This window comes from Heterocephalus glaber, unplaced genomic scaffold, assembly GCF_053883595.1.
Source record: "Heterocephalus glaber isolate CG9 unplaced genomic scaffold, H.glaber_assembly_v1.0 deba00001600, whole genome shotgun sequence".
In the NCBI taxonomy this organism is placed as follows: Eukaryota; Metazoa; Chordata; class Mammalia; order Rodentia; family Bathyergidae; genus Heterocephalus; species Heterocephalus glaber.
The window spans coordinates 18,089,977-18,115,229 of record NW_028258372.1 but is presented as its reverse complement, the minus strand read 5'-3'; the positions used below and the strand labels follow the sequence as shown (position 1 = coordinate 18,115,229).

Here is a 25,253-nt window from a genome sequence, read left to right as displayed (position 1 = left end):
CTATGGGCACAATCTTTGCTGTTATGTGAGAAATTATTTGTGATTTCATTTTTTCCAGATCCTCTTTTTTGACCAGTTCAGGGAGTCCAGGTGGTTGAGTATCAGAATGTTTCATCTTGTTTCCTTTTGGGGTTGCTGTAGGTGATCTGGAAGTCTACTTTTGAGACTTGTTTATGTGTCTTCTCATTTCAACAGGGGTGGGGGAATGGAGGGGTATGTGTGCTGGTGGTACCCATGTGGCTCACCTCCTTGGGACTGGGAGCGGCTCATGTTGATCTAAATAATTTACTTGTAAATGTAGAATATTGCTATTAGTAGCTTGATGCCTGAGATTTTAGTGACACTGAGATTTTTACATTAATTTTCAGGGGAATTGGTAGTCATTTATGTGACTTGTTACTAAGTGAGTATCTTAGAAAACCAGTTAGTGTGATTAAGAGTAAGGTGGCATTGGACACTGGATTACACTCAAAGGACGTGGGTCTAACCCCAGGTTTTGTTTCTTATCCATTCCTTCTACCTCTGCAATGATTTTGGGCAAGTCATGTGGGCTCATGAGGCTCATTTTCCTTTTCTGTTAATTTGAAATACCAGTTCAGAATGTAGTTTACTCTGGGGATGTAAGAATTAAATAGGAATATGTGTGTAAGAGTGCTTTATGCACCAGGATAATGCTTTATAATTTTAAGGCATTACTAAAATACCTTAAAGTTATGAGCAGTTATATTAGGAGGATTTCTATTATTGAGATTTGCAATATAGAGTTTTCTCCTATCATCTTTAAATATGTTTTGACAGATATGGTCAATGGGATCCTTGGAAGAAAGGTAGAATATTTATCAAAATATTATTGGGATTTTTCTCTTTCCTTTGTGAACAAAACATGACCTTTTTCAACTGTTTCCATGATGAAGTAAAACAAAGCCACTCCTGTCAGAGTAGTTTGTATAAAATCAGTAGATTTTTAGGTGAAGCAGAGAAGAAAAGGGAGGGTGGGAGCTTGAGTCCTTTTCCAGGGGACTCCATCCTTGTCTGATGATTATGGTGTGTTGCCTACTTGCCTTTGAGAGCATCCCTCACAGATACCACTCATACCTTAACAGTTTGGAAGAAAAGACAGGGCCCAAAGGACAGCAAGCACTTGCACAATCAGATAATCAAACTTCCTTCCTGCACACATTCATGTTCTGAGCAGCACATGTCCCCGACACAGGTGAGACTCGCAAGAGTTAGCCAGGCTGCACATCTGTCAGCTGTCAGCAGCTTCTAGTCAGGCCTCTGTCTCTCCACTGTCCTCCCTTCCCCAAGTCTCCTGCTCTCTTTTCTTGGCAATGGATTCCTTTTCTTTTCTTTTTTCCCCCTTCAATTCTTTTATTGGTACATTTTAGGTATACAATATGTTCATATTTGTCACTGGGTGCTTGTACCTGTACATGGTGTATCTTGGTTTTTATTTTTTTCCCCATTACCGGTGCACCCTTCAGCCCCTCCACCCTTCCCTATTTACATTGGGTTCCTTTTCCTTGGCAGATGACATTAGAGTAGTATGACAGTCTTTTGGGGAGCATACCACCAGCCCAAGTTAGGCAGGATAGTAGAGGCACTTGTAGCCAGCCAAGACACCAGCACAAGGTTCCTCAAAGAGAAGGGTGTCTGTGGCCCTTTGCATTATGAATTCCATGGCTTCACTCTGGCAGCAGTCTTGGCCTACCCTCTAGGACCTCAGTCTATCTGAGAATATGACCCTTGCCTGTCATCTCCACTACTCCTCACAGCTGTAACTGCAAGTTTGCTGTGCCTGCCAGAGGTTGCCAGTCTGTGTGCCTGTGTGTGACAGTGTGAGAAAGGGTACATGCCTCTCTTTTGTGCCCAGGTTATTTATGGCATTTGTCTTAACGACTTCCATTTAGAGCTAAGTAAACTGCAAAGTAGGTTATTTAAGCCGGATCTCAGGTGCCATTAGCACGTGAAAGAGTGGGTGGTGAGGAGAAAGAAAAATGGGGGATGGGTCTGAGGAGATTCAGAGAGAGGGGATAAAGGAACCCAATGTGCCTTTCGTCCTTTTAGTAGTGTAAAACATAGATGTGCTGCGGCTTGCAGACATGGAGCCCTTTTGCAGGAGGGTCTTGAAGATTCTGTTTCACACATGTGGGAAGCAGCTTCCTCTGGATACATCTTGTTAGCTTGTAATTTATAAATTAAAAGATCCTAAGGCATGCCTAGCCCTGCAGATGACCCAGAACCTGCAGGATGGTGCCCTTTGGAAGGGTGACTCCCCACTTCTTTTCTTGTTCATTATGGTCACAGGCCTCTCCTATGTTCCCTGACCTTGTGAAGCCCAACAGAGAGTAGACAAGGAAGAAAGAATGCCCTTTGGGCCGGGGATTTAGCTCAGTGGTTTCATCGTCTGCTGCGCAAGCACAAGGACCCGAGTTCGATCTCCGGTACCAAAAAAAAAAAAAAAGATTGCCCTATTGTCTCTTTTCTATCCAAATGAAGTTTCAGGGGGGTCTACTCTCCACAGAGTAATCGCTACCCCTCCCCCCCCACATCCATGTGTATGTGCATATTTAAGCTCAAAACCCTGCAGGTCTGGGGAGCTCTTTGTCATTTCAAGAGATTCTCAGTTAATCAAATCACCCATGAATTCTCTTTTGTACAGATTTGATAAAGGGTCTTTCTTGAGTATCAGAAGTACTGTTCATAATTCATAATGTAATGCAAGATGAAGTATAAAGAGCGAGAAAAGATAATAACTAGGGAATTAAAAGTTTCCAGCTTTGTTACAAGCAGGGAGAATGAGTCAGCGGCGCATATGTCCTGAGGGAGAGCTTTGCATGAGTCCTTTGGGGTAGGGGCCCGGTGGCCAAAGAGGGAGGCAGCAAGATACTGGAGAAGAGTCTTAAGTAGGGGTGTGAGAGGGTGGGGTTGAGGGCTAGGGAGGATGGGGCAGATTGTGAGTGGGGTGAATGTTAACTCTGCTCTGCCTCCGCCCTTCCCCTCCAAAGGAAGGAAATATCCTGGGGCCTTAATCATCTCCCCATCTTTCATTCCTGTTCTGGTTTAATTAAATTCCTGTTCTAATTTGGAAGAGCTTGCATATCCTCTACTGCTCTGATAACCAATCTCTTTTATGAAACCCACCTTACACCAAGAAGAACTTATGACCCCATGGGACTTGAAAGGACCCTTGGTGGCTTTTGGGGGGGGGGTACCAGAGATAGAACTCGGGACCTTGCGCTTGCAAAGCAGGCGCTGGAACCACTGAGCTAAATCCCCGGCCCTCTTGGTGGCTTTTGTACTCAGGGTCAATTTAGTTGTGAGCAGAGGTTGGTTTGAGAGGAGAAAGGGAATATTTTGCCAGTCATCCTATGTCTCATGACCTCACTTGTCACTAACATCTCTACCATTTGGGAGGGAAGGTTTTCTTCATGCCTATGCATCTCTATATGTGGTGTAATAAAAAACTATGCTGAATATTTTGAAAATTAAAATGTATTCAGTAAACGACACATTGCTGTTAATCCCCATCATAACCCCCTCCTCATTTTTAACACACTTGCTCCTTCATTCTTGACACTTTCTACAGCAGTTCTGGAAGTCCTCTTTTGTGAGTGCCTCTATGTCCTGAATTGATTCAAAATGTTTACCTTTCATGGTCATTTTGACTTTGGGGAAGGGCCAGAAGTTGCACAGTGCCAGATTCAGTGAGTAAGGTAGATAAAGACATGCCACAATGCTTTTATTTGATAGAAATTGCTGTACCAGAGTGATATGTGATGAGGAGATTGTCATAATGGAGAATGAATGCATCTGTCTATCTCAGGCCATTTTATACACACATCATTTCTTAAATGATCTAATATGCCCTTATGATTTTCAAAGTTTGCTGTAGTATTCTTGGGCACAAGCTCAGCTTGCATAATTCCACAAAGCTCAAAAAACGCAATTGGCTCACCTTGATACTGGATCTTGATTGATGTGCTTTTTGTCTCATGAAGAAAACTGGTTGATTTCCATTGAGAACTCTGAACCTTGGTCTCAAGATCGTAATCATAGACCCAAGTTCCATCTCCTGAGATGATGTTTCTTAAAAAGTTGGAATCTGAAGGGACACAACACAATTGGGTCCAATTGTTCAATGACATTGACAGAGTTTCAGTTAATGCTTTGTTCATGATCCATGATTTACAGTACAGTTTTAAACATACCTTCTCTATGACTGACCAACTGCAATGAACAAGTTGAACCTGTCACACAGGTTTGACATATGGCTTCATGTATTGAAGATCTCTGCTGTGGCACGCAGCAGTAGCCTTAACTGTATTTTTTATCACACTACATACCTTTCTTATTGTGTTACATCTCCCCTCTCTAGAAAAAACACATTTTGTTGGGATCTCTATGAGTATTAGGTAATGCCATAAACAGAGATATGAGACAGGAAACATGAATAACTTACCAGCTACTATTTGTCTTATACCTACCTACCTACTGGGTGCCAGGCACTGTGCTAGATACTTTACATGGGCGGCTTTCACTTACAGTAGCTTTGAAGGAGACTGATTAGACTTATTTTGCAAATCAGACATTTGAGGCATACAGATGTTATGTGACCCACCCAAGGCCATACAGCTATTAAGGTAGAAAACATAATTGGAACCCAGCCTTGATGATTTAGGAAAGTCTTGGCTCTCCGCTACCCCCTTTTGATTAGAGCAGATTAGAGCAGAATGGCAGAGGAGAAGTAGATGATTTGGGCAAATTACGTCACCCTAATTTATACACCAAACATCAGAGTACCTGCCTACTAATCACAGGGACTGTGCTAGGCATCAAAGGTAGAGGAGGTTTTATTCCTGTCCTCTGGGAGAGAAGACAGTCTGTGCTCAGGGGATGCCTTGATAAAGTGCTATGATCCCTTTAAGGCTTATGCACCAAGCACTCTCTCTGGGGAGGGGGCTCAAAAAGGTTTCATAGTAGCTTCAAAGAGATAGAATTTCAGCAAGTGGGAAAAGGAAGGCCTAAGCAGAAGCATGGTTGGAGATGTAAACTTTTACAACATGTTCAGGAAGTGGCCACAATAAAAGAAGTGGAATAGAAGATGCCTGGGGAAAAGATTGGAGGTAAATGATAAAGCACTTGGAATATCCATTAATGCCCTGAGTTTCTTCCATTGGGAAAATGGTTTCATTATTTGAAATTATCAATGGCTCATCTGTACTTTCCTTGTGTCTGACCCTGGCCTTGTTCAGATCCTTGTGGTGCTCAGATGGGGGATTGGCCCAATGAACCTGAGTTCATCTCTTATAAGCTTCTTGTGATCTTTCAATGTAGCCTACAAAGCCTTGGGCATCTGTGCCCTGCCTGCTTTCTCTTATTTCATGCCTGCCCCTCATTCCCTCTGCACCTTCCACCATGACCTCTTACCTTCTGTACTCTCCACTTCTGGCCTGCGATCCCATCGGTCTCTCCATATTCTTTATCTTGCCAATTCCTACTAATCCATCAAGTTTCAGGTTAATTTGTACTTCTTTTTTGGGGGAGGGGGGTACCAGGGATCGAACTCAGGTCCTTGCTCTTGTGCAGCAGGTGGCGAAACCACTGAGCTAAATCCCTGGCCCAAATTTTTACTTCTTTAGAATAATATCTCCTAATCCTCAATCTAAAATGGTACCCTTGGAATAATTCCTTATCATATCCTTATCTTTTCCATCATGGCATGTATCGCCTTGTATGTGTGTCTGTGTGATTATTCACGTTTCTGCTATTAACTGCACTAAAAAGAAATGTCTAGGGAACGTAGACATTGTAGAGAAAGAGATGTCTATTACTTCATGACTATCATCAGAAGCTTGCAGAATGTCTAGTACATAGTAGATGCTCAGTAACCATCTAGTAATTATTGGATAAATGGAGTAATAAATTAATGAATGATACCGAATCAAACTATCAGCAAGGAGCTTTGTCATGCTCTGTGAGAACATAAAGCCTATGTTAAATGGGGCACATTTTGCAATTACATTTTTTATTCAGCAATTATTTGTTGGGAATCTACTATGGCTCAGCTAGGAATTGAAGCTATATCTCAACTCTTCTGGCATTCCTGTAATGTATCCTCATACTAAACAATTTAAAACATAAGTAATATCAAGTAATAATAAGTCCTATGAAGACAAAGGGAAGTAAGGGACCAAGCATTTGGAAGGAGGCAGCTAATATATTAATTAAGGTTCAGAGAGGGTGGTCTGGGAAGGAGGTGAGCAGAAAGAGGGAGATAGGCCCTGGGAAATCTGGAGTGGGACTGTTTCAGAAGTGCTGTGACCCAGAATGGTCACTTGCCTGCTCAGGAAGTAGCAAGAAGGCCAGAGAGGCTAGAGGCAAGGAGACAGACAGACAGACAGACAGAGACAGAGACTGATTTGGGGTTAGATCATGTTGGGCCTCATGGACCATAGTTATGAGTTTGGATTTTGTCATGAGTGTGATGGGAAGGCTTTGAACAGATGAATTATAAAACTTGTTATTTTGAAAATTGACTTTGTCTGCTACTTGGAGAACTGGCCATGGCAAAGCAAAAGTGGAAGCGGACAGCAGGCAGTGGTGATGAAGTGTGGGATGGTGTGCGGGTTTTGCTGAGCAGTGGGTAGAGGGAGTTGTGTCTGGAAGGTGGAGCTGGCAGAACGTTCTCATGAGTTGAATGTGAGATACAAAAGGAGAGAGGAATTAGTGGCTCTTCAGCTACTTTAATGTAGTAGCCATGGTGACATTTAGTGAGATAGGGGAACTGAGAGAAGGGGCAGGGTGGCTGGGTAAGGTCACGAGGTCATTTGGGGACAAGTTAAGTTGGAGATGCTCATTGCCATCTATCAGATATCCAAGGTAGAGATGTCATGATGAATGGGTGGATGGATATGTAAGTCTGGAGCTGAATCAAGGCAGCAGATAGACATTCAAGACTCGTCAGTTTATTAATGGCATTTTGAATCATGGAATTGGCTGCCATCCCTTTAGAGAGAAGGTGCAGATGCAGAAGAGGATCAGTGACTGAGCTCTAAAGAATTATTACTGAGACCTATTGCAGATGCCTGAGAACTTAGGGATTTTCTCTTGAAACTATTTTTTCAGGAATTAAACCCAAAAATAACATTACTGTGCCTCTTAGGAAGTTAGCAGGATAATAACATGCTCTAGGACCAGTGTTTAAAAAAATGTGACCAGGACTGCTTTGTTGTGAAAGATGCTGCTGGGCAGTGAACCAGGTGGAGGTACAGGACAAAGAGAGTCAGTGTGAAGGGAGATGACCAAGTCTTTTGATCTTTTTATCTATCTTCCTTGCCTGTAAAAATATATTTTCCTTCAAGCTTATATTTTTAAAACTTGATTTTTATTTTTGTAAGTGTATTTATTTTCATTCACGAAACATTTATTGAGAGCCTTCTATGTGCTAGACACCAGGCTGAGTGCTAGAATGCTTCCTTTTCAAACACATGGCCCCACTTCATAATTCTTTTATTGCTTTCAGAATCACTGACTCTTCCTACCTGGTCCTCAACTTATTTACATCTATGACATCAAACACCTGTACATCACCGCCCATACCTGATATACCATTGTTAGACACTGTAGCTACTTAGTTTTGAAACCATTCTGGGCTTCTCTGTCTTACACCCCACACTTAATTAAGCAAGAATTCCTCTTGGCTCTCCCTTTAATATTTATCCAGAATCTGGCCATCAGTCCCGACTTTTGCTGTATTCTGTTCCAAGCAAGCACTAGTTCTTTCCTGAGTTAGTGGAGTTCCTCCTTCACTGTACCATTACCCCACTTAAGACAGTCTTAGGACCTTGGCAAATATAAATCAAACCATGTCACTTTTCATCTCAGAATCCTCTGGTGTTGACTTCTTTCTTACTGGGTAAAGCCAAAACTCACAAAGGTGCACAGGGCCCTATAAGATCTGTTGGCTTTCATTCCCCCACCCCCCACCCCACTCCTCTTCCTTCCATTCCCTCCTTCCCTCTTTTCCTTCCTTTGTGGTACTAGGGATTGAACTCAGGATCTTAGCACTGAGCTACATCCCAAGTTTTTTTTATATTTTGAGACAAGTTCTCCTATGTTGTCCAGGCTGGGCTTGAATTCATGGTCCTCCTGTCTCAACCTCCCTGAGTAGTGGGATTATAAGTGTATGCTGTCGTATCTGGCTTTGCCTGATCCTGTTATCTGTTCTAGCCACAGTGTCCTTTTTGCCACAGACTTGTGAGGCATGCTCCTGCCTCGGAGCACTGCTGCTATGCATCTTGTGGGGCTGTTTCTCCCCAGTTATCAGGGTAGGCTCACTCTTTCCCCTGCGCACCTCTTTACTCAGTCCTTTCCTTATCATATCCTATTAAAAATTAATTCTCAGCCGGGCGTGGTGGCTCATGCCTGTAATCCCAGCAGTCAGGAGGCAGAGGCAGGAGGATTGCCTCAAGTTCGAGGCCACCCTGAGCTACATAGTGAGTTCAGGGCCAGCCTGAACTACAAAGTGAGACCCTGTCTCAAAAAAAAAAATTAAACCTCTTCCTTCTCAGTCCTCTCTAACTTCCTTTCTGCTTTATTTCTCTCCAGAAAAATTACCACAACCTATGACAATATATATTTTATCCACTTTTTTTTGGCCTGAGAGCTAAGCTATTCCTTTGAAATATAAGGAGAACAAGGGGAGAACTTTTTTGTTATATACTGCTGCAAACAGTTGATGGTTAGATCAATATCACAAGACAAATATTTGATAAACATTAGCTGAATGAATAAATGACAGAACATGAGGTCATGGAATGGGTGGAGCTAGATAATGCCCTGTATCTGTTACACTTATTGCCACTCACCTGACCTTTGTACTAAGCCCTCTGGTGACCAGTGGGCTAAATTTATGAGATGTTCAGATGCCATTGGGGGCCTAAGATCTGCTCTCAGAATAGCATTCCAATTTGAGAAGCCAGCTGGTCTCAGCAGAGATGAGGTATCCACCAGGATGTCCTTAGAATTACTAGGCAAACTGACCACCCCAGGTTTGGGGTTAGATGAATCCACAAAGGGGATTATCGAGGTCATATTAACCAAAACAACAGCCATTCTTTGAAGAGCCTCACGATCCATATTTATTAATGAAATTAACTGCCAGTTTGGTAGCTTGGGTGGATAAGAGGAACAGACGTTTCAGGGGAAATCTCATGAGACCTTCACTGAGGATCAGAGCTGGTGTCACAACCAGGCCTTAAACACCAGTAGGTAGAGTTTGAATCTGAACAAATCAGAAGTAAGTGTCCATTAAAACCACGAAGGAAAAACTACTGGCTTTCAGAATTGGAAGACTTCTTACTTTTATCTTTGGGGATAATTATTGTGGTGAAAGATCAGAGAGGAATAATTGCAAACACTTACATAGCACGTAATAAGTGCCAGACACTGTTCTAAGCACACCACAGACTTAAACCCACCCAACTTCCCCAATAGTTCTTGTAGGATGATTATATCCCCATTCTATAGTCAAGAAAACCAAGGCAATTTGTTTTCTAAGTCTGCATTTTTTATTATTGTGCTAAAATTATCTCAAAATGAGTGGTATTAAAGGGGCTTTAGGAGGAACAGAGAAGTGTTGAGATGGTTATGTATTACATTTTGATTTGTGCTATTTTGTGGGGAGTAGCTGTGTGTGAAAACTAACGTTTTAGGAGCCATGCATGTATGAACCTTGTAATTAGTATTTTTAAGAGAGAAAAGCACCCCCTACCACCACCACTATGCCTAGCTGGGGGCTTTGCTCACAACACTTTTTTTCCCCTAGAAGAGGGAATGTTAAGTTAAAGTAGGGCTGTCTTTTTGATGAAAGCCCTTGAGAGTTTGGGGCACATGAAGACTGGTCAGGTGCTATTAAACAATTCTCACCTTTGATCCTCTGTACTGAAGAATTCTTGATTGCCCAGGAATTATCTGTAGTTCATAGAGGAGTCATTTTCTTGTTACCTCTGTTCTTGCCTTTGCCCACCTGTCTCCTGTTTCTGGTGATTTCTCTGGTTCATCATTAGGTATCGGGGGGAAGAGGAGATCAGGTTTGTGGGCCTATGAAGGCAGCTGAGGTGGATGGACTTGGTAGAAGACAGGTGACATTGGGCTAAAATGAAGGTTGAAAATTGCCCTCAGACCTACTGCCCTCCCATGGCTAACAGAGCTGGTCAGGCCTGGATCTTCTCATTCTGCAAGCATTGGTTTGAAGACAACGGCCAAGCTTCTTGTGTTGGCTGAGCTTGTCCAGATTTGAAAAGAAAGTCCCCTCTGGGGCCTGTGCCCAGTCAGTAGTTTCACCGTGACTGTCTGGGGCTGGGTCCCATTCTTTGCCAGAGCGTGGGGTTTTAGAGACTCTTTCCTGCCTCTGTCAGCCTTCCTTCTGGTGAGGAGGTAATTAGGACTTTCAGACCCCACTCCCAGATCCTAAGTTCAACATAACACAGAGAACTTCCCACCCTGCTTCCAAGCAGGTTTGAGATCCTGTTGTTCCAGAAAAGGCTCAGCTGTAGAGATGTGGGGGAATGGGAACTGGGGTTGGCTATGGTTTTCTTGGGATAAGCCAGAAAGTGGAAAGTGGGAGAAGATGGTGCGGTTGGACCAGCCTCTTTAGGCAATATCAACACCAGGGCCCCAGGCTCTCTCCACAGAACACAGTGCCAGTCCTCAAACTGCATGTAACTAGGTTTTGAATGCCACTTTCTATTGATAAGAGTGAGCTGCTGCCAAGCCACTTGAGATGAAATTGGGTCATCTGTCACAATTCCTGTGGGACTGAGAGAGAACTGTGCTTACTACACACCTTGCCCTACTTTAACCTCCTACTGGATCTGTCCCAACTTGGGGAGGAGGGAAGGGAGGAGGGGGCCATCCAGAGCCCTTCTCATCCCTACAGGGAGGGACCCTGGCACAGAGATGGTGGCCTCAGCCTGGGACTAAGTTTCTTAGTGAAGGTCGGAGTGAATCCTACTCCTTTCTTAGTCTAATGTGTAGAACAATCAGAGGCCAGTGACCCTAAATCCTCTGGGTGTGGGAGGGATGAGAAAGGCCAAACTTGCCATTGGGAGCATGGAGGAAGGGATGTCTCCTCCCAGAAACCCATGCTCTCTAGTTGATAGTGCCTCTCTGAGAATGGAAATAAGAGCTGTCCAGAGATGCAGTGAGGGAGGAAAGGGAGAGAAAAGAAAGAAATTTCAAGTATGTGTCTGCACACCCAGACATTCAAGTGTTTAACTTTGGAGGCAAGTGACAAGGCAGCAGAGAGAAAGAAATGAGAGCAATCAAGGAAAGTGCTGAGTCAGGGAGGAGAGTAACCGGACAAAAGGAAGGATGGAAGGCTACCTGAGAGGAGGAAATAACAACATGGAGATGGATGAAAAGAGGGGAGAAGCAGGTGGGGCCTGGAAGTCCTGCCTGCTGTGTCCTGGGTGCTGCCCCATGTCAGGGTCTGGCTCAGCCCAGCCCCAAAACCTCAAGCCAGAGTACATACACAATACCCTAGTGTCTTCTTTTCTTTATGCTTTTGAAACAGAAATGATAACAATGAAAAAATAAAAACTTGAGAAAAAGAGAAAGAGGAAAAATCTGTGGTGGAGGTATGAAAATTTAATCAACACCCAGTGTTCTGAGCCAGTTCGGGAGCAGCGCAGATCTTATTATTTATGTGGCTATTTCTGTCACCTCCCAGCAGCACTCAGAGCAGCCAAGGTCACTACCCAGGGTCTGGGAGACAGGCCCTGGCTCTAGCGTCCTGGACTGCCTGGTGAGGTGGGGAACTTTAGAGCCAGTCCAGGACCAGGTTGAGTAGGATCTTCTTGGAGAGCTTTTCATCATGTAGGGGTTTTGTGCTTTACCTGGGAAACATTTATCCAGATGGAGATTTTAGTGTAGACATCTACCCTGATATGCTGAGTAGAATCTTGGATAATGCTGAGTAAAACCTTGAGGTAATTTAAGAATTTGAAACTTAGTTATGTGACCTGGGCATATAGTTCATGATAAAGTGCTTGCCTAGCATGTATGAGGCCTTTGGTTCAATTCTCAGCATTACAAAAAAAAAAAAAATGAAGGAAGGCTGGAAGGAAGAAAACTCAGCCATGTTACCTTCAGTATGTGATCAGTTTGCTCTGTATTACCTCTCTGTGGCGTTCGATACCATTTCACCCTCCTCTCTCCCTGGAGCTCACAGCTACAGTGTCATCACATGGTCCTATTTCCTTGTGTCTTTCTTGTTGCTTTCTCTCCTTTGGGGCCCTCATTTCTTCTCATGCTTTCTCCCTAGGGGATCTTAGTGAGAGTCCCTTGACTATACACTTAATGACTCAAGTTTATATTTCTAGTCCAGAACACTGAGCTCCATATTCATATCTTTAATTACCCACTGTTACCACCCACTAATAGAATTCATGTGTTGGAAATTTAATACCAGAGTCATAGGTTAATGATGTTTGGAGGTAGGACCTTTGGGAGGTGATTGGGTCATAAGGGCTTTGTTCTAATAAATAGATGAATGGATTCATGGGTTGTCTCAGTGGCTTTATTATAAAAGTGAGTTCTGTCTGGCAAGCTTGTTCTGTCTTGCCATGTGCTGCCTTCTGCCATACCGTGACCCAGCAGGTGTGCCCTCACCAGATGCTGAGAAGTATTTTGGATGTCCTATCCTCCAGAGCATTGAGCTAAATAAGCCTCAGTTTTATATAAGTGATCCAGGTTGTGGTATTCAATTATAGCAACAGAAAATGGACGAAGACAGCACTATATCTAAAAACTTCAAACTAATAAATCTTTAGCTGATGTCTCCATCCATTCCCACTATCTTTCTGGGCTATCCCATCTCCGCACATATCCCACCACCTACTGAGTTTCACAAGCCAAGAGTCTCTGTGACATCCTTTCCTAACTCCCTTCATTCCCTTGGCGTCTTGTCTCTCATCAAACACTAACTCTCATGGATGGCACCGACAAGATCTATCCCAACCTCTCCAGAGTTCTCCACCTCCACTGCATGTACCTGTTCTGGCTACTGTCTTCTATCCCCTGTGTTTCTGCAGCAACCTTGTAACTATCTTCCGAGCTTTCTGTCTTATTTTTCTCAATCCATTCTCTATTCTGTAGCCAGAGTGATTTTTAAACAATGAACATCTCCGGTGTCACTTCCCTTTTATAAAACTCTTTATTAGGTTCCTGTTACATTTAAAATATAGACCAAAATCTTTAACGTGATCCACAAGACATGTGACATCTAGCTTTTCTAGGCGCCTAGCCTTTCTAACTCCCTGCCACTACTTTTGTATTCTAGCCATACTGGTTTCTCTTGGAATCCAACCTCACCCCACCCTTGTGAACCCCAGCCAACTCCATCCACCCCAGAACCTGGGGACATGCTGTGCTGCACACATGAGAATGTCTTCCCTTGGTGGTACTCTCCCTTTCTGGTTAACTCTTACTCATCTTTTAAATCTCAGTTTAAAGCACATATTGGAAGGAAAGTCAACTTGAACATGGACCCCAAACAAAGTTAGCTCTCTCCAGGAATCACACACATGATACTCAATTTCTTTGGCGCATTTACAACCATTGTGATATTCTAGGTGTTTGTGTAATACTTTACTTAATGCTATTTTCCCTACTAAATGGAAGTCCCATGAGAGCCAGGCTATGCCTGTCCTGTTCACTGTGATGTTTCCAGGATGTGACACCATGCCTGGCCCATTGTAGAAGCTGAATAAATGAATGAATCTGTCTGGAACACCTCTGTGCCTGGGGCTTTGATTCAAACAATGCAGAGGGGGAGTGTGGCAGGATTTCAAAAGAGTATAATAAAAAGCTCTTATCCTTAAGTTCCCCTCCTACTTGGTCCTATTCTGTTTTGTTATTATTAGCAGCTATGTGCAGCTATATGGATTTTTGAGGTTATGTGCTTCTTGAGGAATGTGTCTTAAATTTTATCACATCCCCTGGGTTTCATGTTCTTAGATTATTGGTCTATGTACATACTTCCCAGTCCCTGTCTTGCCAGATAAATCTTCTTCTTTCTTCACTGGCCTGTATCCTTGAGATCCCAGCATGCCCTGTGGCCCAAACTGCTGGAGGTATGACAATCAAATTGCTGCATGTTATTGGCCATGGCTCTTATTCTGTAGAAGCTTCAGCTCTTTGCAAAAGGCCGATGAGATTATCAATGATAGTAATACCTTGTCTGTCTTTCAGGGTTGTTGTGATGAAAAGATGAGTTCATTTATGTCAAATACTTCGAAAACCATAAGACTTCATAAGTATGTTGGAATGAAGGAAGGATGGTGGGGAGTGACGAGAGCTGAGCGATCACTTTTAGCTACAGTGGAAAAGAAAGTTTCCTGGAGGAGATAGGGATTAGAACGTGATCAGAAAGTTGGGGTCTCAAGCAGGTTCCCGACAAAACAGAAGGCAACTTCAGTTTGGGTTTAAAAGAGGATTTAAAAACAGCAGTATTTCAGGGCTGGGGATTTAGCTCAGTGGTTTTGCCGCCTGCTGCACAAGTGCAAGGACCCGAGTTCGATCCCCGTTACCAAAAAAACTCCCCCAAAACAGCAGTATTTCAGAGTTGTGGACAGGAATATAAGATCAGCAAGCACTGATTAGACCCCAGGGACTAGTTCCAGTGGATGTCATTTCTACATTTCCACTCCTGTGCCTGAAGGAGCAAGATGAGGAGTTGGGGTTACCAGAGCCCAGGGAGAGTTGAAAGTAGGAAGGGACTTCCAGATTGTGAAGGGAGGGAATAAGCCTAGCCACAATTGATGCAGGAAGGAAAGGAGCAGCAGGGAAGGGCCTACTTCATTTTCCTACTGCTAGAGCCTGCCTCTAGAAAGAAAAAAGCCAAGGAGCCAGGGGATACATGTGTGGGCCTCACCTTTCTTCAGAGAAGGGCGCAGAGTAGGTAGGGGAAGGGTAACACACTGAGAGTAACGTGGAAAACAGGAAGGAACAAAGAGTGGGGAAGACATGCAAGTGAAGAGAATGGTATGAGAAAAAGCAGAGGACTAAAAACTCTTCAGGGACCCATTGAAGCAAGTGGGAAATGGGATTTTAGAAACAGTGATGATAAAGCCGTGGAGGTTGTTGATTGTTAGGCTAGGAGGTTGGCTTTATCCTGCAGATAAGGGGAGCTATGGCCAATGTCTGAGCTGAGAAAACCCAGTCAAACACTGTCTGGAGGAGCATTTGGGGCAATTTTTTGAGGGAAGGATGCAAGGAGTGACTGAGATTTTTAAGAGGAGGAAAAATTTATTGAGAGAAAGAAAGCTTCTGTCTAAGAGACACAAAAGAGGGACCAGAAAGTGGGTTCCCCGCCCACCCTACTTTTTAAAGCCATGTGGTGAGGAGGGTACAAAGTGGGACAAAACTCTAAGACCCAATGGAAATTTACAAGGTGGGCATGAGGTGGGACAAAACCATGACCAACCAATAAGATTACAAGTACAGTCACCCAGGTAATACTGATTAAATGGGGATCAAATGGGAAGACAAGTCACATACAAGAGGTTTCCCATTTAGAATATCAATCACTGCTATCTACCTCTAGGGGAAGCAGTACTTCTTTTCCTTTTTATAATGCTAACCAGTGAATTTGCTTCAATTATTCTCCATGTTGGTTCCTTGCTGTGTTGGCTCCTGGAGGGCTGGCACCTTAAGGGAGGCCCTGTCTACCTGCCAACAAGATATCTAATTAACTTACCTGTCTATAATATTCTCCCCTCTGAAAAAGTACCCCTAACTTCTGTGAGGGAGCAAGGGGCAAAGACAGTTCTGGCTACTTCCAGCTGGAGAGGGTCATAGTTGTGATCAGCAGTTAGTTACTCTACAGAGTCTATATAAAGGCCCTTGATAGGTGCCAGGCACTGTCATCTTGGCAGCCACATAGCTTTGAGTCTGGAGGAGACAAAGCCAAAGAAACAGTTAATACATGGGCCAAATCATAAGGACAGCAGGATTGCTGTGAATACAGCCAACAAGGGTCTCCACTGGGAGGAGATGCTGTTGTCATGGGGCCCGATCAAAGCCTGGACAGGAATGACACCAAGTGAGAATGGATGTGGGATGAATGTGAAGACCACTGGGAACAGGTAAGACTTCAAAGTAGAATTTGCCAGTTACCAGATGCATTCACAGGTGACCTGAAGCCTAGAGAGACCTGCAGCCTGTCATTTCTGAGCAGGATCCCTTTGTCTCCCTCTCCTCTGCCCTAGTCCAAGGCCAGAGACTTTGTTTCTAGGGAGTTTTCCTCTTCCTTGGGGGCATCCGTGCCACTGCCACTATCTTCCTTATTTCTAGAGGAGTCTTCCTCTTTCCTGGTACTGATTGCATATTACTATTGCAGACAAGAATGATGAATAGAGATTTCTCAGCCTCGTGGGATGGGGCAGGAATGTCTCGACTATGTCTCAGCCCTTGTGCCATGGCCTGGACCTGGTGGGCAGTTTTAGCATCAGAGGAGAAGGCCTTGCCCGGCGGTGGGTGACAGTGTCAACAAAGGGAAAAGCTTGGGTAGAAGAATTGGAGAATGAACTTTTTTCTTCCTTGGCTTTTCCCTTAGCACCTGAATGCTTTACCCAGTAGGGTTACCTCCTGCCATTCCTTTATTGTAATGCCAGTTCTTACTTAACATTTGCCAAGCACAAAAGATGCATCAGGGCCATGTAGAAACAAGTGGGATGCTGGTGGTGCTCCTCTGGGTTGAGGCCTGAATGAGGCAAGATCATAAGCAGAAGCCCAGAGATGAGGGCTCCCTTTCTGGCTTTCTGGCCCCCTCCTCCTCCCTGGCTTCTTTCAAGGCCTTTTCTTTTGAGAGAGGGTTGTGTTTTTGTTTTGGTCAGTAGTGTAAGAATGAAGACAATCTGTTTAGAAAAGAATGAATTTTGAGGAACAGAAAAACAGCCAGGTATGATGGTCAAGGGTTTGGAATAATGGCAGTGAATGTGGCCAATGGAAAAGAAGGAAAAGAACACAGTGGACATGTGAGCAGGGCCATACTGGGTTCAGTGTTGTCATTGGATCTCAAAAACAGGATGGGGAGTTGTGATGCCTCTGCCAGAGTACTTGGATGCAAGTTCTGAGAAAATTGCTGATGAACCAACACAAATCATAATCATTTATTCATTATGCCATTAAGTACTATGTTTTGCCCCTTTATGCATCATCTTATTTAATTCTTACAACAGTTCTATGAGATAGAACTCTACAGTCATCACCAATTAGTTTCAGTTTATAGTTGACAAATTGGAGTCTGAGAATGTATAATTTGCTTATGATCACAAAGCTGGATGAAACTCAAGTGGGCAAAACCAGGATCATTGAAAGCCTTCGCTGTTAGGCAAGAACTCCTAATCAGATGGAGCTGGAGAAGAGTTGCCAGCACAGAGTACATCTCTACCTGCAGCTCTGGCTCTCACCCACCTGCTCACTTGTTCATTACCCAGCACTGTGCCTAGAGGCACAGACACATGGATGGTGAGGAAGGCTGGGAAAGCTCTGCCAGTTTAGTGTACAGAAAGCATTTTCCTGAACCAGGGCATGTCCTGTCCTCTCACTATAAAGCCATGACAGTTTGTGCCCCATGATATACAAGGGATGGGGCCTCACTGAGCCAGCCCAGCCTGTACATAATTTCTGCACATAAATGCCAAGTAGGTGATCTTCCCAGACATTTCTTTCATTCCATCCCATTAATAGATCAGTGACCCAAATGAACTAAGGTTGAGCCATTGCTTTACAAATGCATCTCTAGGTAATTGAGGGATCTACAGGATTATATGAGGAGTTCTTCAGAGATAGCTACATGCTAGATTTTTAAAATTGCACTTTGTACCTTGGCTGGTCTATAAAAGACTGCAAGCCTTCACCTTTGGTTTTTAAGTTTAACATGATGAATATTTTTTCTTATTTTTAATTTTTTTTTTTTTTTGGTATCAGGGATTGAACTTGGGTCCTTGCGCTTGTGCAGCAGGCGGTGAAACCACTGAGCTAAATCCCCGGCCCTATTTTTAAATTTTGAGACAAGGTCTCACTAAGTTGCCCGGGCTAGACTTAAACCTGTGATCCTCCTACCTTAGCTCCAGAGTGCTAGGATTACAGATATGTGCCACCATGACCAGCTGACATGCTGAATATTCTTAATCATTCCTTGCAATAGAGCAAAAAGTTCAGATCCAAATATTGTGTCATACTTAATAAATCCACTGGAAAGTTGAAATCAGGCCTTGTGAACTTGAGCATATATCCAAGTAGCCATGTCAAGACTGGCATTGTAAGGCTTAAGAAACCCTTGCTCATGTTGTGGTAAATTTGGTCATCTTGGCAAGATATCTGGCTTCTTCTGGCGAGGCCCTTCCCTAGCCAACTCAGCCCATGTACAACAGCATTCAGCTTTCCTCTGATATACATCAAAAATCCACAAAGTAGCTATTTCATTGAACTTTTGCTATATGCTTAGTGCTATGTTGAGGGCTTTAAGTCCATTATTTATTTCCAGCTCTTTAAAAAACTTTGCAATGTAGGCCGGGGATTTAGCTCAGTGGTTCTGCTGCCTGCCTCACAAGTGCAAAGTCCTGAGTTCGAATCCCGGTACCAAAAAAAAAACAAACCCCAAAAACAACAACAACCGAAAAAACCCCTTTGCAATGTAATATCACTATTTTTTAGTTGAAGAAACAGAAGTTATAACTTGCCAAGGTCACACCTTAGCTCAATCTCTACCCAGTTCTGAAAGACCTTCTTCCTTCTTCTGATTCCACAGGGCATAGTTTAAGTGCTGATCCTCCTCAGCATTCATGATCATTAGAGCCAGGCCTCTGAAAAATTGAGCTGGTGCCATGTGTCCTCTGGTGCAGCCTTCCTTTCCCCTACAACCTTTTGTAAAATTTCCTATCACCACCAACACATTTCCACCTCTTAGCTCTTTCCATAGTACATTCTCTTCCCTATTCATTCATTTCATTAACTGATTATTTCCTACTTGCTATGTAGCAGGCATCACTGTGAGTCTTGCCCTAAGAAAAAGTTTTCTCTTCTTTTTTTTTTTTTTTGGTACTGGGGATCAAACTTGGGACCTTGAGCTTGCAAGACAGGCGCTGGAACCACTGAGCTAAATCCCCGGTCCCCTAGGAAAAAGTTTTAATTTTAGTTACTTACACTTTTGCTTGATTTCAAGTCAGTGTGTTCTGTTGGAAGCAATTTGTTCTAAGGACTTATCTCTAAGCAGAAAATAGAAGACTTTGTCAATTAGCAAAAGAACATAAAACATCAGACAGATGGCAAGGTATTTTGGGCAGGTGTACCTCTGTTGTCAAACAAGACAGCTGCCTTCTATCCTCAAGGATAAAATAGATCTGAGGTACGCAGGGGTGATTCCATGCATAATTTGGATCCACCATCAGAGGTCTTACCCAACTTGACAACTTGTAGATTCAAAGGGACAGCGTACTTCCTCCCATAGAAATCTACTCTCAGCCCCTACCCCATCCCTGCTTGTTAGCTGGGAGGAACAAATAGGGGTGTGTCTACTGACATATTTATTTTGTTGCACCAAGAACCACCATATGGAGGGATCCTGTGGTTAGCAGATTTCTCCTTAGACAGCTGGCTTGTGTTATAATTTTTAAGTGAGGACCTCTTACATCTGATCATTCTAATAATCAACTCTGATCACTGTGAGTGAAATGTTGGCTGAGAATAAAAATTTCCCTTGTTGCATATAGGAGGCAAAATGAAGGGTCCTCTAAAAATCCAAAAATAAGAGAAAGATCTCCCTGTGAAACCAGCACACCAAGCTAAAAGAGACTGCTAAGTCACCTTGTAGGAGAGAACACAGCACTGTGAGGAGACTGACTTACATGTCTAATGTGTGGATCTCAGAGGGCTGCTAACTACTGCTGTGAAAGCAAGAGTAAGAAGAACCTCAGGGAAAAAAACGTGGGTAGGATCCATTCCATTATCTGTAGGGAAGAGGATCCTTTGCCCAAAGGCTGAACTTTCAGGTCCCCTTAGAACACAGCTAGCTGACCTCTGTGATGATAGCCTAATGCCGCTGACCATTTCAATCATGTGATTCACTCTCCTTGGTATGAGCAGTCTTTTAATTGCAAGTTGGCTTCCCAGGTGGCTTGCCTGTGGGCTGTTGATGTGTTAGCCTGAACGTATGCAGGCTCTGGTCACACATGATTTTGTCATTTGCAGGCTTAGGCATGTGAGTCTGACCTGAGAAATGAACCACCTATCAGGCCTGATGAATCAGGTTTGTGAGCAAACTGGCTCAGAGCCAGATCCTAGAGTGTATGGAGTTGACTCAGGGAACTCTGTCACTAGAGTCCTGGCAGAATCCTGTCTGGCACCCAAGCCATAGCCTTTGACACTGTCCCTCTTCTAATCTACTGGCCCTCAGCCTTCTGTATCCTCTCTAGTAGCAGATACTGTGGATGCCTTCCCAGAGTGTGAATCCATGCACAGAGAGATCTAAAACTTTCCCACCAATGAATACAATATATCCCTCTATTATATCACTTTAATTTTTTTCATTAATGTATTCTAGCATCCTGTGTAGAAGTCTGATGCATCTTTTATTTAAAAAACTGTTTAATGCTGTTCTAATTGGCATTATTTTTAAAGCCATATTTTCTAATTTTTTCTTAGTATATGCAAATGCAAATTAATTTTGTATATTGCAGTTATACTCAGCTATCTTGATAAGTTCACTTATTAATTTTATAGTCTATCTGAAGATCCTTTTGAGTTTTCTATATATGTTGTCATATAATGTGAGTAAGGCTAGTTTAATTTTACAATGCTCTCCTCAATTTTCAATATTAAGGTTAGGTTTCTCTCATGAAACAAGTTTGGTAAGTTCCCTCTTTTTCTGCTCTTTATAAGATTGAAGCATTTTTCTTCCCTAGAATTCATTCATGGAGCCATCTGGGCTTGGAGCTTTGTGTTTTATTTTTGTTTTAAGTTTTTTTTATTCATGGCTTTATATTAATTTGTCAGTTGTTCAACATGGTGGAGAATCAATTGGTGCAATTTTCCACTTTAAAAGAATAAAGGAGAAATGATGTACTAATGGAATCAATGCAGAAAAAGAATTCAATGAGGTTCAAGTTTTGTTTTATTTTATCTTTTCAAAAATTACAGATTTAATTCCTCTAATATAGGGCTATTGAGCTTTCCTATTTCTTGTGTCAATTATTATAAGTTGTGTTTTTAAAGTAGTTTTACCCATTAAATCTTTTTTAAAAAAATTTAATTTTATTGGTACATTCTAGCTATACAATATAATGACATTCATCATTGGAAATTTGCACCTTTAAACTCTTGGTTCTTATTTTTTCCCCATTCCCCTGCCCCCCCTTCAACACCTCCATCCCTCCCTATTTACAAAGACTTTGTTTCCATTTTTTTCATTTTCTCATATTAATTCCATTTCCTTCTTTCCTTTCCCCTACCCCTCCCACTTTCCCTTCCCCTTTGCCCCTTTTCTTCCTATTTCACATTATTGCTTATACCTTTTAGTCTTATGTACACTTTCAGTTTCTCACACAAGAGAAACCATTTGGTATTTACACATGTGTGTCCTATTTATTTCACTTAAGAGTATCGCCTCAATGTGCATACATTTAGCTGTAAATATCTCTAATTTCTCATTTTTTATGGCTGAGTAGTACTCCATTTTATAAGAAAAAACCCCCACATTTTCTTTATCCAGTCTCCAGTTGATGGGCATTTGGGCTGCTTCCAAGTTTTAGCTATCACAAACTGTGCTGCTATGAACATGGGCACACATATATCACTGTGGTATGATTCTTTTAATTCTTTGGGGAAGATCCCCAGCAGTGGAATAGCGGGGTCAAATGGGACTTCCAGTCCTAGTTCTTTGAGGTATCTCCATACTGATTTCCACAGTGCTTGCACCAGTCTACACTCCCACCAGCAGTGGAGCAGGGTTCCTCTTTCCCCACAGCCCCGCCAGCATTTGTTAGTGGTTGATTTCATGATAGCAGCCATTCTTTCTCGGGTGCGGTGGAATCTCAGTGTTGTTTTCATCTGCATCTATCGAATGATCACTGATGTTGAACATTTCTTCATATGTTTATTTCCTGTTTTTACTTCTTTGTCTGAGAAATGTCTCTTCATTTCAGATGCCCATTTTTGAATTGAGTCTTTAAATTGAGGGGGGGGTCCTGATTTTTTAAGTTATTTGTATATTCTAGATAGTAGTCCTTTGTCTGAGGTACTGCTTCTAAAAATTTTTTCACATTGTAGGTTGTCTCTTAGCTCTGTTGGTGGTTTCTCTTGCTGTGCAGAAGCTTTTCAGTAAGAAGAGATCCAACTTGTTGATTGTTTGTGCTAGTTCACAGGCAAATGAGGTTTTGATCATAAAATCTTTTCCTACACCAATGTCTTTAAGAGTTCTACCTAACCTCTTTTGCAGCAGGTTCAACGTTTCTATTTTAATATTTAGATCTTTAATCCATTTCTATTTTAGTTTAGTGCATAGTGAGAGGTATAGGTCTAGTTTTAATCTTTGGCAGGTTTAAACCCAATTTTTCAAGCACAATTTATTAAAGAGGCTATCTTTCCTCCAGTGAGGGTGTTTGGCTCCTTTTGTCGAACATGAGGTAGCTGAGTGTGTCTTGAGTTGTTTTGGCATCTTCTAATCTGTTCCACTGGTCCTCAGGTACCATGCTGTTTTTTATCACAGTAGCTTTGTAGTACAGTTTCAAGTTGGGGATTGTGGCACCCCCTGCCATGACTCTGTTACCTAGAATTACTTTTGCTATTCTGGGTCTCTTCTTGTTCCAAATGAATTTTGGGGTTGTTTTCTCCAGGTCCATGAAGTATGCTGCTGGGATTTCAATTGGGATTGCATTGAATCTATATAGCAGTTTTGGAAGTATGACCATTTTCACTATGTTGATCCTTCCTACCCAGGAGCAAGGGATATTTTTCTATTTTCTGATATCCTCTTCAATCTCTTTTTTCAAAGTGCTATAGTTTTGAGAGAAGAAGTCTTTGATTTCTTTTGTTAGGTTGATTCCTAAGTATTTCCGTGTTTTGGATGCTATTGTGAAAGGAATTATTTGCCCTATTTCTCGGTGAGTCTGTTGTTCATGGAGAGGAAAGCTATTGATTGTTGTGTGTTGACCTTGTATCCAGGTACTTTACTGAATTTGATTATTAAGTCTAGAAGACATTTGGTGGAGTTCGTGGGATCTTCTATGTAGAGTGTCATGTCATCTGCAAATAATGACAATTTGACTTCTTCATTTCCTATCTTTATTCCTTTTATTTCTTTCTCTTGTCTAATTGCTATGGCTAATGTTTCCAAAACTATATTGAACAGGAGTGGTGATAGTGGACATCCTTGTCTTGTTCCTGATTTTAATGTGAAGGATTTCAGTTTTTGACCATTTAGTATGATACTGGTTGTTGGTTTTTCATAGATGGCTTTTATCAGATTGAGGTGGAGACCATCTATTCCAATTTTTTGTAGGGTTTTTATCATAAATGTGTGTTGGATTTTGTCAAATGCTTTTTCTGCATCTATTGAGACGATCATATGGTTTTTGCCCTTGGCTCTATTGATATAGTGTATTACATTGATTGATTTGCATATGTTGAACCACCCCTGCATCCCTGGGATGAATCCCACTTGATCAGGGTGTATGATCTTCTTGATGAGATCATCTGCATTCTATTTGCCATTATCGTATTAAGGAGTTTTGCATCTATGTTCATTAGTGAGATTGGCTATAGTTCTCCTTTTTGGTTGGGTCTTTCTCTACTTTGGGGATCAAGGTGATGCTTGCTTCCAGGAATGAATTTGGGAGTATTACTTCCATTTCCATTTCATTGAAGAGTTTAAGCAGTAGTGGCCGTAGTTCCTCTCTGAATGTCTTGTAGAATTCAGCAGTGAAGCCATCAGGACCCAGGCTTTTCTTAGTTGATAAGTTTTTAATGACGTTTTCAATTTCATTGATTGATATTGGGTTGTTGAGACTTTTTAGGTCTTCTTTGTTCAACTTCGGTAATTCATACGTATCTAAGAATGTGTCCATTTCTTCTGTGTTGTCCATCTTATTGGCGTATAGATTCTTGAAGTATGTATTGATGATCCTCTGGATTTCTGCTGGGTCTGTTGTCATTTCACCCTTTTCATTCCTAATTGCATGGATTTGGGCCTTTTCTTTCCTTTTACTGGTAAGGTTGGCTAAGGGTTTGTCAATTTTGTTTATTCTTTTGAAGAACCACCTCTTGACTTTATTAATTTTTTGTGTCGTTCTCTCTGTCTTCATTGAATTGATTTCTGCTCTAATCTTTATAATTTCCTCCTTTCTATGGGCTTTGGGTTTATCTAGTGCTTCTTTTTCTAGAAGCTTGAGGTTCAGGATCAGGTTTTTTAATTGGGCTCGGTCTGTGTTCCTAACATGCATATTCACTTCTATTAATTTCCCTCCTAAGACTGCTTTCATTGTGTCCCATAGATTCCAATATGTTGTACTGGCATTGTCACTTAATTGAAGGAACTGTCTGATTTCTTCTTTGATTTCCTCTGTGACCCGTTGGTTATTCAGAAATGTGTTGTTCAATTTCTATGTGTTTATGAAATTCTTGAGGTTTCTTTTGCTATTGATTTCCAATTTCATCCCACTATGGTCTGATAATATGCAAGGGATAAATTCAGTTCCTTTGCATTTACTTAAACATGTTCTATGAGCAAGTATGTGATCTACTTGGAGAGTGACCCAGGAGCAGGTGAAAAGAATGTGTATTCTGATTTTGTGGAGTGGAACACTCTGTAAACACCTGTTCATTTGTTCAAGAGTTTGATTGAGTTCTAGTATTTCATTGCTTGTTTTTTGACTAGTTGATCTATCTATTTTTGACAATGTGGTATTGAGGTCCCCCACTACTATCATATTAGTGCTTATATGATTTTTCATGTCCATTAGTATTTGTTTTATATAGTTGAGTGCACTAATATTTGGTGCATATATTTTAATGATTTTCATCTCTTCCTCTTGGATTGTTCCCTTTACAAGGATGTAGTGTCCTTCTTTGTCTCTCTTAATCAGTGTTGGTTTGAAATCTACTTGATCTGTAAAGAGGATAGCTACTCCTGCTTTTTTTCAGGGTCCTGTCACTGGAGTATTATTTTCCACCCTTTAACTTTCAGTCTA

At 42.0% G+C, this 25,253-nt stretch overlaps 1 protein-coding gene and 1 long non-coding RNA gene across 10 annotated transcripts in view; one reads left to right on the top strand and one right to left on the bottom strand.

Moving 5' to 3' along the window:
- The window catches only part of Cacna1e (calcium voltage-gated channel subunit alpha1 E), a 485,327-nt gene that overhangs the window by 283,172 nt on the left and 176,902 nt on the right, over positions 1-25,253 (top strand). The window lies entirely within an intron of this gene.
- Positions 1-25,253, bottom strand: part of LOC147823121 (uncharacterized) — a 48,537-nt gene that overhangs the window by 10,827 nt on the left and 12,457 nt on the right. The window contains exon 2 of the long non-coding RNA XR_015444560.1: positions 3,959-4,105. This is a non-coding gene — a long non-coding RNA (uncharacterized LOC147823121). The remainder of the gene's footprint in view (positions 1-3,958; positions 4,106-25,253) is intronic.